The sequence below is a fragment of the Condylostylus longicornis genome, unplaced genomic scaffold (assembly GCF_029603195.1).
Source record: "Condylostylus longicornis isolate FDR11 unplaced genomic scaffold, ASM2960319v2 ptg000038l, whole genome shotgun sequence".
Classification (NCBI taxonomy): Eukaryota; Metazoa; Arthropoda; class Insecta; order Diptera; family Dolichopodidae; genus Condylostylus; species Condylostylus longicornis.
Genome location: NW_026578007.1, coordinates 11,744,573 through 11,760,478, shown reverse-complemented (window position 1 = coordinate 11,760,478; position 15,906 = coordinate 11,744,573). Strand labels below are relative to the sequence as shown.

Here is a 15,906-nt window from a genome sequence, read left to right as displayed (position 1 = left end):
AAATCTATGAATAATGTTTGATAGTAAAATTCTGAGTAAATATTGTAAATTTTTCAATTGAATATTTCAAGTGATTTCACTCTAAAAGGATCGCTTGAACTCTAAAATAGATAACATATTTAAGATTTCCAAATAAATATTATTATGTATAAAATATAATACCCAATTTAATTGCAATAAAATTCCAGATATAGGACATCTTTTCCAGATAATAAATCTAATATAATTTTTAATAATTCCAGACAAGTTGAAGTTTCTTCTAAAAATTCCTTATTGAGATGTAATAAACCCAATGAAAAAATTTGAACTTTTTCTGTTTATTCTTCTGAGATGTGGATTGTAAAATTTATTTTCGTTTCATGTTAGGTTCCATGTACCAAAACTGGTATGAAATTCGGAACATATTTTTCCTTTTTTGTGTAAATGTAGAATATTCTTTGGGAATATCTGTCGTTAGAACTACAAGTTTTTCTTAATCCTCGGCATACCTTCAAATGCTTTAAATATTTTTGATTTAAATCCAAGTTACAAGTCCTATATGCCTTAACCTTGCACACATTCTTTAAAATATTATAATAAATATTGTTTGTATTTTAAAATTCATCCGTCTTTATTAAAATTTTAATGTCATTTATGCTTCTGTATTAATAAAATAAATATAAATTTTTATTTTTTAAAATTTAAATATTTTTGACATTCATTTCGATGTTGACTTTTATATAAAATTTCGTATGCATAATGAAAGTTTTATTCAATATATTCAAGTCACTTCATTTACAATCCTTGATTTTTATCGGGTATTACTAAATATTTTAAAGCAGTTTATTTTGATTAATAGTAAATAAGAGCAAGAGCGATGTTAATCACACCAAAAGAACTATAGTCTCATAGTTGACTTACATCATTCCAAAAGAACTATAGTTTCCAGGAACTTTATTATTATAAACGGACTGTAGTAGTACTAGAGAATGCTGAACGTATAGCAGTGTATTTTTTAAGCAAATACGCTCTACATAATAAAAATTTTTTTATGGAAAACATTTCAACTATCAAACCCAACTTAACCTATAAACAAAATCACGTAATGGTTCTCTAAAAAATCCACCAACCTGAACCCACCTAGATTTGGATATGAATAAAATTGTAAAAAATTTCATTTTTCTTATATATAAATGTTATGAAAATCCAAAATAAAATAAAAATCAAAAATATTTTAATTATAAATCAAAATTATATTTAATTTATTAATACAGAAACACAATAAATATGAAAATTTTAATAAAGATGGATGAATTTTAAAATACAAACAAATTATTATATTTTAAAAAATATATTCAGAGTCAAAGAATTGCACTAAACTTAAAGGATTTAAGGCAATTGAAGGCATGCCGAGAATGAAGAAAAACAAGTCGTTCTGATAGCAGATAATTTGTGAAGAATATTCCACATTTACGATAAAAATTAAGCTGCTGAATTTCATACTGTTTTTGGTATATGGAAGCTAGCATACAATGAAAATAATTTTTCCAAATCCCAGAAGAATTAACAACAAATATTCAAATTTTTCATTGAATGTGTTGTATCTGAATAAGGAATTTTTAGAAGAAACTTAAACATGACATTTGAAATTTTTTACATCTAGGTATTATAATTATACATATGTATAATAATATTTATTTTAAAATCTTAAATTCGTTAATAGTTGAAAATATCGAATTAGTAAAATCTCTTAGCATTCTATTCGCATTTTGTTATAAAGTGTCTAATTTCTGGCAAAAATCTATTACTGCTATCGCAGTGCAATATGCAATAGAAAAACTCTATATTAATAATTTTGTGGGATGAATTGATAAAGTACATTTTTCCCTAAACTTCGCCTTCTATTATCCAATATTAAATTATTTAAGGATTCAAGCCATTTTATATATTCTGTAAAACTGTTTGGGGATATTTTTTTTTAGAATTAAAAATTTTACCTTGGTTAAGTTAAATTAATAATTTTAGAAATTAGCCATTACCCTACAAAAAGTTCCGATTATACAACTTTCAAATATAAATTGCGCCAAGTATTATTTTATGGTTTTATTTATGTATATTTTCTATAACTGGGGTCTTATTCACGGTAATTTTGTTTATGATTCCACAATCACTTTAAAATGAGCTGCCTGCGTGTACGGAACACAGTTTTACATTCAAATAATGATCGTAAGTTACACAAGTTAACAATTATGACTGATTGTAAAAGCAAATTTAAACAATTTGATACAGTTCTTCTGCTATGAGTCTAATTTTAATATATTTCTACAACATTCTGATAATAAAAGCTAGCGACAGTTCATTTTAGCAAAATTTGTCAACTCTCAACATAAACAGGTTTTTAACGTTAATAACGGAACAAGTAGCTCTTAATTATTTTGAGTAATTTTATCGTAAATTAACTAATAGTATATTAAAATTTTACAAAAATATTTAGTATAAGATTATGGACATTAGTATAGACAAGGAACTTGGATCCTTGCAATTATATTTGCCAAAATTCAGGGGGAATGAAAAAATTACTATTTTAAACCTTGTACAGGTTATTAAACTCGACTATAAAGATTATATCGTAACATCTAATTTATAAATTGTATAAAAATTTCACACTAACTTGTCATAAATATTATGAAAATTGCTGTATAGGTGGCATATATATAGCATGTCATTTGAATTGTATAATAACGTGTTACTATCATAACAGTATAATTTCTGTTTGATATCATATCAAAAAAAAAAAATAAAATAAAAATTATTTTACAAAATACATAAAAAATAGCAACAACTGAAAAGTTAAGGTTATTTTTGTTAGTTAAACAAGTTAAAAATTGGAAGAGTTTAGACGTGTCTTAAATATCCTTTTTATTTTTAATTCAAATATCTTTTTCCTATATAGATTTTCTTATCGTGCACACAACAATTAAATGTTACAAAAAAAAAAAAAACAAGTTGGATTTGCATGTTATCTTTTTATATTCGTTATTTTCAGTTTTATTTCTAACAAAAATAATTTTTTTCTTTTAATTTCAAAGAATAATCATTTTAACATAAAATAAAATAGAATAAAAATAATAAGATATTTTCATAATAATACTTCATAAGTCCTGGCACTGATTGGAACTGAAAAACAAAACCAAAAAAAAAGTGCAAACACAACAAACGACCATAACATTTTGTTATTCTTTATTCTTTTCAGTAGATTACCATAAAAAAAAAATTTATCGAAAAATGGTCTTACTATAGTTTCATTTTGTACGGCCGTCCGTTTAGAAAATTTTTACATCCACAATTTTCCTTTTAACTCTTCTTGAGAGCATCTCTTTGTTGTAAAGGTTTATATGGTGCTTGGACTTCGTGTGTCATTGTGTTCAGAAACAAGGAAACTAGTCACCAGTAGTCTGCTTTAGCTATTTACTCATAAATCTTATAAGGAAAATAATTTCTGTAAGATGTCATTCCGGATCTACGCAACCCTGAATAATGGTTTTTTGGTTTGGGGTAACATTAAATGTCAGCTTGTCGTTGTTTTATGAAGTTGGTATTTTCATTATATTAAATATTTATCATTATTTTTGTGCTTGATGTGCCATTTTATAATTTGTTTGTCCAAATATATCATATATTTTATAAATTATTTTTCTAAAAGAAAATTTGGAACGCTTAAAATTACTATAAAAATCTACAATGGTTTTGTAGATTTTTATAGTAATTTTAAGCGTTCTGAGGGCTCTTTTTCATGATGGCCTTCAAGACCTGTCGGGGGAGCCTTTGGACGGTTTTTGAAATTCGCCAAGTAAGTTAATTGGCTTCAGTAGGCGGTATTTGGGATTGTATTACATGACGGTTGTATAGGGTGTTAATCTGAGCATTGTCGATTTGAATAATGGACCCCTTATTATTCTAGTGTATGGGGTCCTCCCTCTCTAATTATACTACTACTACTACTAGTAGTAGGCAAACAGTAGAATTTTTAATTCAACGTTCACAATTGAAATTCCTCTTTAATTTATATGCAATATTATAACCGGAATATTATTTTAATAACTTGCTTGTAAAATAAAAAGTGTTGTTTGCATTTTAATTCTTAACATACATTTCCTTGACTCATTATTTCTTGCCTACAATATTTTTGTTTTTGAGAAATTTTAATTCAAATTTAAGTAATTTTCGATATTTTGTTTTATTATGTTTTATGGTCGTTAGATTGTTGAACATATGTGCGTTATTTAAAAATTGGATACTTTTAAAATATTTCGATCTAAATAACCAAATTTTGTACAAAACATTCTAATTAAATAAATTAATAATATTTACTATATAGTAGAGTATTACGTTAATCAATTGAAATTTATATGATGAAACACTTAGTTTTAATTAAATAATAAAGTTAAAGAGAGAACAGAGCTGATATATGAAAGCGTAGTGGAAAACACAATATTGATTGCCAAATGGTCAAGTAATTTAAATTGTAGTTCATAGATTTTCAATTAGTTTCTAAAAATTCGATTTATCGACTCTAAAATTTCGTAAATTTTATGAAAATTTCATATTTAATAGAATACAAGGAACTGTCACAAGATCACTTTAATTAAATTGTAGTTGCCACACAATTTCAAGTAAAACCCAATCAAGTCTAACAAATTATCAATGAAATGTAACAAAACTTCGGTCAATAAGAATGTGACACTATGCTTAAAAATAACTTTTTATTTGTTATAATATCTAATAGAAGTTCTTTTGCAACCAAATCCAACATTCTTTTCTCACCAATTCTCACTGTAATTGCTCTTCTTTATACTTTTTGCTGAATAGTTTCCCTATGTAAGATTCCGCTCAACAGAGTTTTTTATCACTTTCATAAAAATTCTTCACCATTCACAATAATTTTTGTTGATAATATTGCAATGTGGAAAAAAACATTAAATTCGGACGAAATATTAAGAGTCGACAATGATATTTGTCATTGTCGATTCCTGAAAGATTATCTAGAATATTATTTTAGGAATAGTAAATGTATAGTTAGTGTTTAATTAGCAATTTCTAATTTTAAGTTTGAATTTTACTTTTGGATCCAAAAAATTAAGTAACTTTGAAGCAAGAATTACATTTTTAATATGGCGAATCCACATTATCAAGCCTAGGTGTATCTTGTACAATAAAAAGACTTTTGATTATTAAGCAATCCAAAAACATGTAAATTTTATTTGAGTTTACGTTTATATCGTAAGCATAACTTAGTATGAATAGTATATGGCACTGTAAAATCTATACCATATTTTAGCAAGTTTCATCGTCATCATTATTATTGCCAACTTTTTTTCTAATTTAAAAGCTTGTAAGTGTTTAGATAATACATATGTATGTAAATTAGCTTTAAATATAAATAACGTAACATAATAGAATACGAAAGTTTTTAGAATAATTTAAAATTAAGGTTTTACACATAATATTTAATATAATATAACATAGCATAACGTAAGAGAAAATAACGTAACGTAATAAAAAGTTAAGAACAGAATATAACGTAATGTAATAAAAAGTTAAGAACAGAACGTGCTAACAATATTCGTAAGCCAGCGATAATCCTTGTCTATTTTATTCTTGCTTAAAATTTGAACTCTAAGTTAAGAATTAAACATGTATGTTAGCCTATTCGTTTGTTTATTTTGGAAGGGAGGGTGATACCACATAACAAAAAACTTGATATTATTATTGTAGATTATATATTGTTGAATCTTTAACAATTTGCATGTAGTCTATTTGTTTAGTTCAATAAGTCTAACTTCTACGTTTCGTCATTTGAACATTGTTTTGAAATTTTGTACGTATTTACTCTTTAAAAAATCACTCGATTAGTCTAAAATTTTACGTTAATATTATAATTAAAGGTTTAAAATGGTTTAACCAAAAATTTTAATTAAAATTTCTTAAATTTTAAATTATTAAGATCTTAATGCTGTTTTCAAAAATTCTATTTTTGATTACAATAGGTTTTCTGGTTTTCAATTTATTTTTATGATGAAGAATTTCTTTATTTCTTATTTAGGTCTATAATAGTCGCGCTTGTTTTTCTTTCTGATTATTTTTATTTATATAACATTACACTAGATTTATCTTGAATTGTAATCTCTCTGGCTACATATTGCCTCTTCATTCACAATAATAATGTTGATAAGATTTGAACGTCATTAAACATACAAATACATTTAAAGAATAACTAAAAGGTTATCTATATATAAATTATGTTTAGGAATTCCCACAATAATCAAAATTTGAATACTGATATTCCCAAAATTAAGTTATTACCATCAGTTTGTATTTTACTTTCATTACGTTTATATACAGAATTTGTAAAATATCTGAATTTTCCCTATTTTAAAAAAGAAATGAAATTTTTAATATTTTATTTAATAATTTCATTCCATTAATAACAATTTAATTTGAAATGGAAATTTAGTAAAATGAAGATGAACTATTTTTTATATAATTTGATTATTACCGTATTTATTTACATTAGTTTAGTAATTTGTAAACAATGTCGATTGTATCATCATCTTTTTGTTGGTTATAAAGTATTCTGTGAAACTGAATTTGGTGGGTCAACATCATGTATGGGTATACCACATCCAGTAAAAAGAGCTTATATTCAATGTTTAAATAAATACCATAATGATAAAAATATTACACAATTAATTATTGATTGTCAAGATAATGGTACATGGAGTGATGAAATATTTAAATGTAGATCAGAATGTGATAATTCTGATTTATCATTTGATTTAATTACGAATCCAAAAACAGAATATCCAGCATGGTATGCTGAAGTTATTGAAATATTTCCAAATAAAACAGAAAATATTTATCCCGCTGTAATCTTATCAGAAAGAAGAATTTTAATTAAAAAACAATATTTAAAGCAGAAATGGAGCTCATCTAGATATTATATACGTATACCAAGATTGAAATATGTTGAGCCTAAAGAATATGAAGTTTCATATAGATTAAATAATGATTTACTCTTTCAAAAATCCATTGGAAATGAAATTAAAGAAGATATAATTAATACAACTGTAGTTATTATGTTAGCAGACATAAATTATATAAAATATGATGATGTCACATTAGCTGCTTGCGATGAAATTAGTTCAGAAAAGAGTCAAGAATCACTGAAGTTATCACTTTATAATATAAATCGTTTTAAAAAATTTCAGTAATATACTAAGACTCTTAAAATAATATGAATTAAAATTTTATTTCAGGATTTTTTATTAATAATAAAATTTTATTTTAGAGTTTTTGAAAATTTTTTACCAGCGGAGGACTATCAATGCCTAGTACCAAATATTATAAATAAGAATGGAGTAGAAATAGCATGTTTTGATGAACGTACTGGTAAAAAATCAATTGATTGTATCAATAGGGCAGATTTCATTATTTTAAGATGTCAAATAGGTTATGAACAAAAAATACATGTAGAACGTGATTTTTTAGATCACTGTCTTCTAATGAATCATTGGGCTTACAATGTTATAGAAGAAGATGACAATTGTAATTTAATTTGTGGAGAAGTTAATAAAAATCATAAACCAAAATTAATTCCATTGATTTATAGAGGTAATAAAGCTGAAATTGGATTTGCTCCATGGCATGTTGCTATTTATCTTAAAGAAAGAAGAACTATACAACAAATATGTGGTGGCAGTATTATTCATTCTAATATAGTTTTATCAGCTGCTCATTGTTTTTATAGTATTCTTTTAGGAAAAATAAGTAATAATTCTAATTATATGATTGGAGCTGGAAAGCATTATCGACAATATGAAACACAAGAGGAATCAGAACATTATGCTAATATAGAAAGTATACACGTTCCTGATATGTAATTTAAACATAGAAATTTATTTTAAAATTTTAAACCATAATTATTATTTTTAGTTACGAACAATTTCCATTGCGGAATGATATCGCTATTTTAATACTTGATCATCATATAAAATATACATGGAATATAAAACCAATATGTATTGATTTTAGTTCATCTTCAATTCCTGTAGGTTTGGAAGGGCATATTGTTGGATGGGGTGCAAAATCAATAGATGATGATTTTAGTAATGAATTACAAATAACAAATTTAACAATTTTAACAAGTCGAGAATGTAAAGTTATGGTTGGTCCACAATATAAATCTGAAATTACAAATGATAAATTTTGTGCCACAAATGAAAATGGGTCATCTGCATGCCGAGGTGATAGTGGTGGTGGATATGTTGTAAAAAAAATTGTTGATAATAAGGAACGATATTTCTTGATTGGTATTATTAGTTCTGGTGTCAATACTGAAAAATATTGTTCCGAAGGATTTGTAACGGTATTTACTAAAATTGCACTTTATAAAGATTTTATTAAAAATAAAATTTCTGATGAAAGGAGTTCTCACATTTATAAATTAATGTAAAATGGAGGATAAAATATTAAATGTGTAAATGTAAAGAAAAATCTTGCATTTTGTTTGCATGACAAAAGTGATTGGAAGTCTTTAGGATCTATAGAAAAAAACCATTCTAGTAAAGGATATATTTATTTGTGTACTCTTTTTGTTTTCAGAAGGGTATATACCAGAAATATACTAAAGGCTTTTGGTGATCCTATGAGTATCTTACTGCACAAATGGCGTTCATATAACTGCAAATATTAAACTATATAAATACCTTATGTTGATTGTGAATAAGCGTCTACTAAAAGGAAGCACTATTCTCGAAATAAACAAAATGATTAATTAACTATTAACGTAGATGTATATTTGATAATTGATTCCAATTAAATTTCAACTTTTACTGACGATTGCTGAAAGAAATCTGAAAACACAAGCTAACAAAAAAATCGAAAAATATTTCTTATCCTACAACGACGACAGTTCTCTGTTCCATGCTTTAAAATATTTTATGGTTTATAATATTCTAAAAAATTCTAAGCACATTCATGGTCTCAAAAATATGCCGTCTGAGTCGATAGTAATAACCTTTATTTAATAGATAACGAGAAAAGGATAAAAGATATTGGTAATCAAAACACGCGAATTTTTTTATGCCGTAAAGGAAAAGTCAGAAGTAATCAAATTAACTGATATGCAAAGAAAAATAATTCTATTTACTTAAATTGGATGATCTCGATTGTATTTCCAGTCTTAAATTTTTAGATTACTTTTTTCATAATAATGTTATTTGAAATACTCTAATATCCTTTTTTGTTTTAAAAATTATTTTCATTTTTATTTTAGATCTTATCAAAGAGATATTTGATTATAGTCATGAAATTTTAATATTATTTAATATTGCATAACTATAGGCAATAAAATCGAATAATATTGTATGTAAATTAAGAATTTTTATTGACGTTCAAAAGCCAAAACAAAAAAGGTTCTTCGAATGTATTAAACTAAAAATTGGTTCTTCGAATATAATTTGTTAAATTGACAAGGAATTTTGTAAAAATTATCAAAAACAAAATTGTCAAATAGGATTGAAAAATTGCTCAATTTTTCTTCGTGCAAAAAGTCATGCAGCTTATCATTTAATTTATCAGTTTTTGGAAATCTTTAATAATATTTTTCCTATACTATTTTAAATAATTTGCATGATTTCTTAAAGAAATATGTGCTCAATATACACATATGAAGGTAGTTGATATAATCGAATTTTTTTAAATAAAATCGTTATCTGAAGTATGTGTTATTGAATTTGAACAAAATGTGGAGGACAGAAACTGTGGAGTTTCAATAAATTTTATTAAAATTTGTAGTTGCAATAAATTGTTACCCATATATTTTCTTATATGCCATTATTTGGTCTGTTGAGCCATTAATAAAAAAAAATTTCTTAATAGTCTGCTACCAGATTTCAAATCTGGTATTAAAAATACAATAAAATAAAGAAATTCAGGTATGAGAATGAAATTTACTAGGAAAAGATTTTGGATTCTTAATCCATTAAGTTCTTTGCGATTAAAATTCTGTAATTTCGTTTGAGAACAAGACTACTTTTCTATCATTTATATTTATAGTATAGTTTACTATTATTTTTAGAATAAAGGGAATTTTTTTTTAGATTTTTGAATATTAGTCGTAAATCACACAATCAATTGAGCGTATATTAAATTTTTACTATCACAAATTAAGAAATTTGACAAATTGCCACCTTATTTGTGATTACGTTAACAATGACCTTCTCCTCACAACATCTTTTCATTTCTGTAATTCTAAATGAAATTTCATTGCAAGATAAATCAATACTTATTGTTGAAATTTATTTGGAGTAGGTAATTCCGATAATAACGTGCAAAAATAATGTTGAACCTGTGCAAACACAATTTTAAATTTTTATCATTATAATTTATTATAATTGTAATAAATCAAATCTTTTAATTTCAAATTTAATTCTAAATTACAAAAAAAAAAAATTATTTTCATAAAAAATTTTAATTTTTTTCACTTTCTACTATTTTTGAAAAAGAAGTGAAAAAAAAACTGCTCATTAGTTTCAATCTGCCAATCTGTTTGTCCAGCTGTTCGTCCGTAAACTGCCATGTTGTGACTATTTATATTATTTTATATATATAGAAAAGAAAGCCCACTTCATCTTTTACTGCAACGCAATTTAGTTAAAATGACAAAATGCCCGTTGAAATTTACCGTTATTTAAGATCTGTTTTATGAAAATTATGCTATTCGTTTTTCCTATGGACGATAAGTTTTAAGAGTCTGAAACTTTTGCAGCTTTGTGACAAATAAATAGTTTATTTCGTTAGAAATTAATTTTTGTCCACCTTCCCCATTTAAATTAAAACAAAACTTGAATTTTTAGCGCCTTATATTTCCAAAACTGCAGGATTTTCTAAATTTTTATAAAAGAAAACCCAAATTTCTTAACCGTTAAGTTTGATCGTTATGACAACGCTTCTTTTAGATTTTTTCTTCTGCTTATCCTAAATTTATGCAATTTTTTAAATTTTTTTGGTATACGAATAAGAGTAATTTAAACAATCTAGTTCTAGTAGATTAATTTCGAAAGCACTATTTTCATTTGTTCAAGGAAAAATGCTATTTTGCAAACCATTGCTTTGATTCAACTTTGTTATTATAAAATTAATTGAAATTGTTTTAAAAATTAAAAAGAAAAAAAAACGAGAAAAAAGTAAAGTTGACCGTGTCAACTCTGTGGCACCCATACGAATTTGTTATGCTACGTGCGAATAAATATGCCATAGCTGACTGCGGGATTGGTACTACTGAAGTTGTATGACAGCTACCAGAAGGAGCCAAGCAATTTCAACGACTTTTATCAAACACATTGGCCCTACTAATATATTTGCTTTTGTGAAATTTCAATATCACAGCTTTTATAGTTTCTGACGACATGACGGACGGACGGACGCACAGACAAAGCTAAATCAACTCACAATTCGATGCTGATTAAAAACATTCATTTGACTCTATATCTCAGACCGTTATTTCTTAGCGTTACAAACGGTAAGGCAAATTTAGTATACCCTTCGAACATACGTTCGTACAGGTATAAAGAGAAAAAAAAATTGTTGCATTATAATTTTGTTATTTACAAATCTAATTTGTCTTAATTTGTCGCACTGAAAAATTAATTTATGAAAAACCAAAAAAAAATATAAAATTTTGAAAAATGAGTTGAGTATTTTTTTAATCCTCATTTTTTCTACACATTGAAATATATCTATATGTAAAAGTATATAATTGGAATATTATGAATACATTGTACATGTTATCATTATCCTGCCATATTATTTACAATTTCTCTCTTATAATTTTTCAAACTTTTCGCATACAAATAAAAAATAAGAATAATAAAGTATTCAACTCTCATAGGATTCAAATCATAGGATATATTATAGTAAAAATTCATATTCAACGAAGAAATTTATTTTAAATTAGTTGGCTTAGTCAATTGTAGGATATTACTTGCACTAGAGAGATATTTAATTCGAGAGTGTTATAAAGATATCGTTATTTATATCACTGAGTTCAGAATAGCATAGAATGTGGTATAATTAAAACTGCACCATTATTGGTGTGATAATTGTGTATGTAATAAAATTTCATTAGCTGTTTTTTATTTTTCGCCATTTTAAATTTGCACAAAATTTTAAATTTTTTATTCAAATATTTTGTGATTTAATGTAAACTTAATAAGGCTTTAATCGGTTATTTAATTTTATTTGTCAAGAAGTGTTCGGAAGGGTCATTTTCAGTTTTATATAAACAACTTATAACCTAGTAATAGTCTGGTGAAAGACTTAAGCCATTGTACAGATTTAATAGTACAAAAATACTGTAGAAGTTTCATAATATCATCTACAATTTAGTAGACATGAACGATAAAACAAATTTATAATAATTTATTAACTAGATTTACATGTACACAATATTATCTTTGTTCAAAAACCAAAAGAGAAGGAAAATACAATAGAATTTTTAAATAGGATGCAACAGTATAGAATAATAATGATAATGGTAATAATGTGTTATCCTTGTAAATGATAATGTTGTAATTGTTGATAAATTAAAGAAAGTTTTTGGTTTTTTTTTCTCAGATTTGTGTATGAAATAATAAATTTAAATTTTGAATCTTATTTGTTTTTGCAATTGTAAAATAAAAAAATATTCAATTAAATTTTGCTGTGTGTTTATTACTTGTGTGTATTGCACATAGTATATTTGTGTGTATTGTGTAAAGATATTCTTAATTAATTTTATTATATTAGAAATTCGCTTAGTTAAGGTTTTAAAATAGTTTAGAATAGAAATTTTTTATAAATTTTATATATGTTTTTAAAGAATTAAGTGAAATAATATTAATATTAACATTTCAATATTTTAGAATTTGAAATATAAATGGCGTATAGGATTGAAAATTATTACATTTTTTCCTTTAATAAATAACTACTAGAATCTCAAAAGATTCAATTTATTAGGCTATAGATTTAAAATTTTAAAAGTAACAAACCATTACTTTCAATCGAAAGTTATAATCATTTTGATCATATTTTAATTTGGTGATTAAATGTCCTTAATTATACAGGTTATCGCAATAAAAAATTATTTTGAATTAAGACAAATGTTCAGTAATTTGTAAAGGCAATTTAAATAATTTATTCTCGTTCTATAACAAGGCGTAGTCACTTAGTTCTTTTTCTTTTTTAAAAACGAGGCTACCATTAATAATATTAGTAGATTTTTTCAAATTCAAAATTAAGACTTGCTATTTAACAATGATTAAATACTATAAAATATTAAACGTTGCTTTAAATAAAAATTTTTCGCATAATATTCTATTAATATTAAATTCTTTACCCTTGAATGCTATATTATGGGTAATAAAACTATTATGGGTAAATTAACGCACCAAAAAATGCAAAACATAAAAAACGTTGTAGATATAAGTGCTGTATAAAGTAAAAATCGTCTAAATAGAGTAAATAGAGAAACTCTTCTTGATACACGTGCACATAACAAAGTTTTGAACATAACATTTTAAACCACAACTATACAAGCTTTGCACGAATTTCTCAATTTCGGATCTTAGAAAATTTCTTAGTTATCTTCTCTTAAAATCTTAGAATCTAAGTTGTGTTCCCGAAAATCTTAAATCTATAGAGTAGATAATGTGGTGACTTTAACTTCATCTTGAAGTTATTGTGAATAAACTTGATAATAATAAATTTTTAATTTTCAGTATTTAAATACTAATATTAAAATAGAATTTCTCTCTAGAGCAATGCTCCCCCTTCCAATGTAAATTATCTTCTTTAAAAGTTGATTATTTGAGAAGGTTAATGTTAGTTTTTACTGAATAATTTGAAAACATTTATTTGCAATCCTGAATATGTCTTGTCGTATTTCCGGTTAAAAATCAAAGCTCTCTAGAGTAGATAGTGTGGTGACTTTGAGTTCAACTTAAAATACTGTAAATAAATTTGGTATTAATAGTCTTTGTATTGGTATTGATTGAATTACAATCACACTATTCAATTTCATTAGATTGGCGATTTTATAATATAATTTCAACATCATTTCTAATGAACTTAGTCTTTATTCTTATATTTAATCCTATCCATCCTGCACCCTCCCTCTACCCCACTTAAATTATGGTATTAAATGTGTGAAAAAATTATTGTATAACCAAACGATGTTGCTTTATATTTGGTATTGTATTAAAATATTTGATCTACGATAATATTTTGTTAATATACGATATAATTAATATATATTTTTAATTTCACTTACCTTTTTACATTTTTATACACATATATTTTATATACAGTTAGATTAAGTTCACAAATCAATTTTCTATTCATATATATTTTTTAGTTAAGGTTAAGAGTTGCCAAGTTACGTATATAATAATTAATCAAATATATTTTTTTTTCTTTATTATTGCATATGTTATATTATTTTTTATAATATTAAAGTATTTAATAAGAAAGTTATTAAATATTATAACTCTTCTTGAAATAGTATTTATTATTTTATTAATAAAATTTTTTTTATTTAAATGTGTGTGTATATGTGTATGGAATTTAATACATTATTGTATTTTCATTCATTCATTAATTTGTTTTTTATTAAAATTAAAAATTATTAAAGAAAAATATTTTAGAGTTGAAATTTATATATTTTTATATATATGTATATATATATATATATTTAAACATTAAAATGTTTATTTTATATATTTTTTTAATTATATAAATTTTATTTTAAATTGACGCCAAGTTAATTAAAATAATTTTAGTTTTCTTTATGGTTGTTTTGTTCTTAATTACATTGTTACTCTTCTATGGTTTCATTATATATAAATTTTTAAATCTAATTATTTTGGGTATCTTTTCTTTTTTAATTTTTAAAAATTTAATTTATTTTTTAAATTATTTTTGTTTTTATTCATTTGATTTGTAATTTTCCTTTTTTTTCTCTATATAAATTTTTAATATTAATTTTCTAATTTCTTATTTTGTTTTTTTTTTTTTATTTTAAATATTAATTTTATGCTTTTAATTTAAAATAATTATAAATATAATATAATTGAATTCTATATATTATATATATATATTTATTTTTAATTTTTTTGTTTTAAATTTTTAATTTTTATTTAAAAATTAGCCAAAAATAATTGTTTTTTTTGTTTTGTTTTCGCTTATATTCACAGTTTGGGTATAAATTTTTTATTCCAAAAAAAATTGCTTTCGTTGTATTTGAGAGAAGTTTTTTTAATTATTTTGTAATATTTAAATTTTATTTATATATAAATATATATATGTATGTAATATATGTATATTATATTTAGGTTTCTGTTTCCATTATAATTGATTTTAATTTTTCTATAATTAATTTTATCTGAAATTAGAAGAAGAAAATAAAAGATTATTATTTAGAATTAATTAAAAAAATTAAATTTTTATATTTTTTATTTGCGTAAAAATATTGTAAATAAGTAATTAATTTTGAAATTTTAAAAATTTTTGTAATTTTTGTTGAAAATTTTATAAAAATATGGCGATTTGGAATAATATCGCGCCCTAAAGGAATTTTATTAATATTATATACAAGATTAAATGTCATATTGTGTAAAATTGGCAAATACATATTTATACAGGGTGTTTGGTATAAGGTGGCATATAATTTCAGAGATGATTCATTAATCAATTTTTAGCAAAAGTTCTTTCAGGTATACTCTTTTTCGAATTATAGATTGTTGAAAAAAAAGGTTTCAGATTTTTGTTACATATAAATAAATTTTTATAATCGTTGGAACCATACAAGGTTGAATAAAAATTGGGTGCTTA

At 24.0% G+C, this 15,906-nt stretch overlaps 1 protein-coding gene across 1 annotated transcript in view; it reads right to left on the bottom strand.

The window, feature by feature from the left end:
• LOC129608994 (putative uncharacterized protein DDB_G0277255) overlaps nucleotides 1–15,064 on the bottom strand; it is a 109,928-nt gene extending 94,864 nt beyond the window's left edge. Inside the window, exon 1 of the mRNA XM_055520815.1 lies at nucleotides 14,348–15,064. The gene's annotated coding sequence lies outside the window, so the exon portion shown is untranslated. The remainder of the gene's footprint in view (nucleotides 1–14,347) is intronic.
• Between the last annotated feature and the right edge of the window lie 842 nt (nucleotides 15,065–15,906).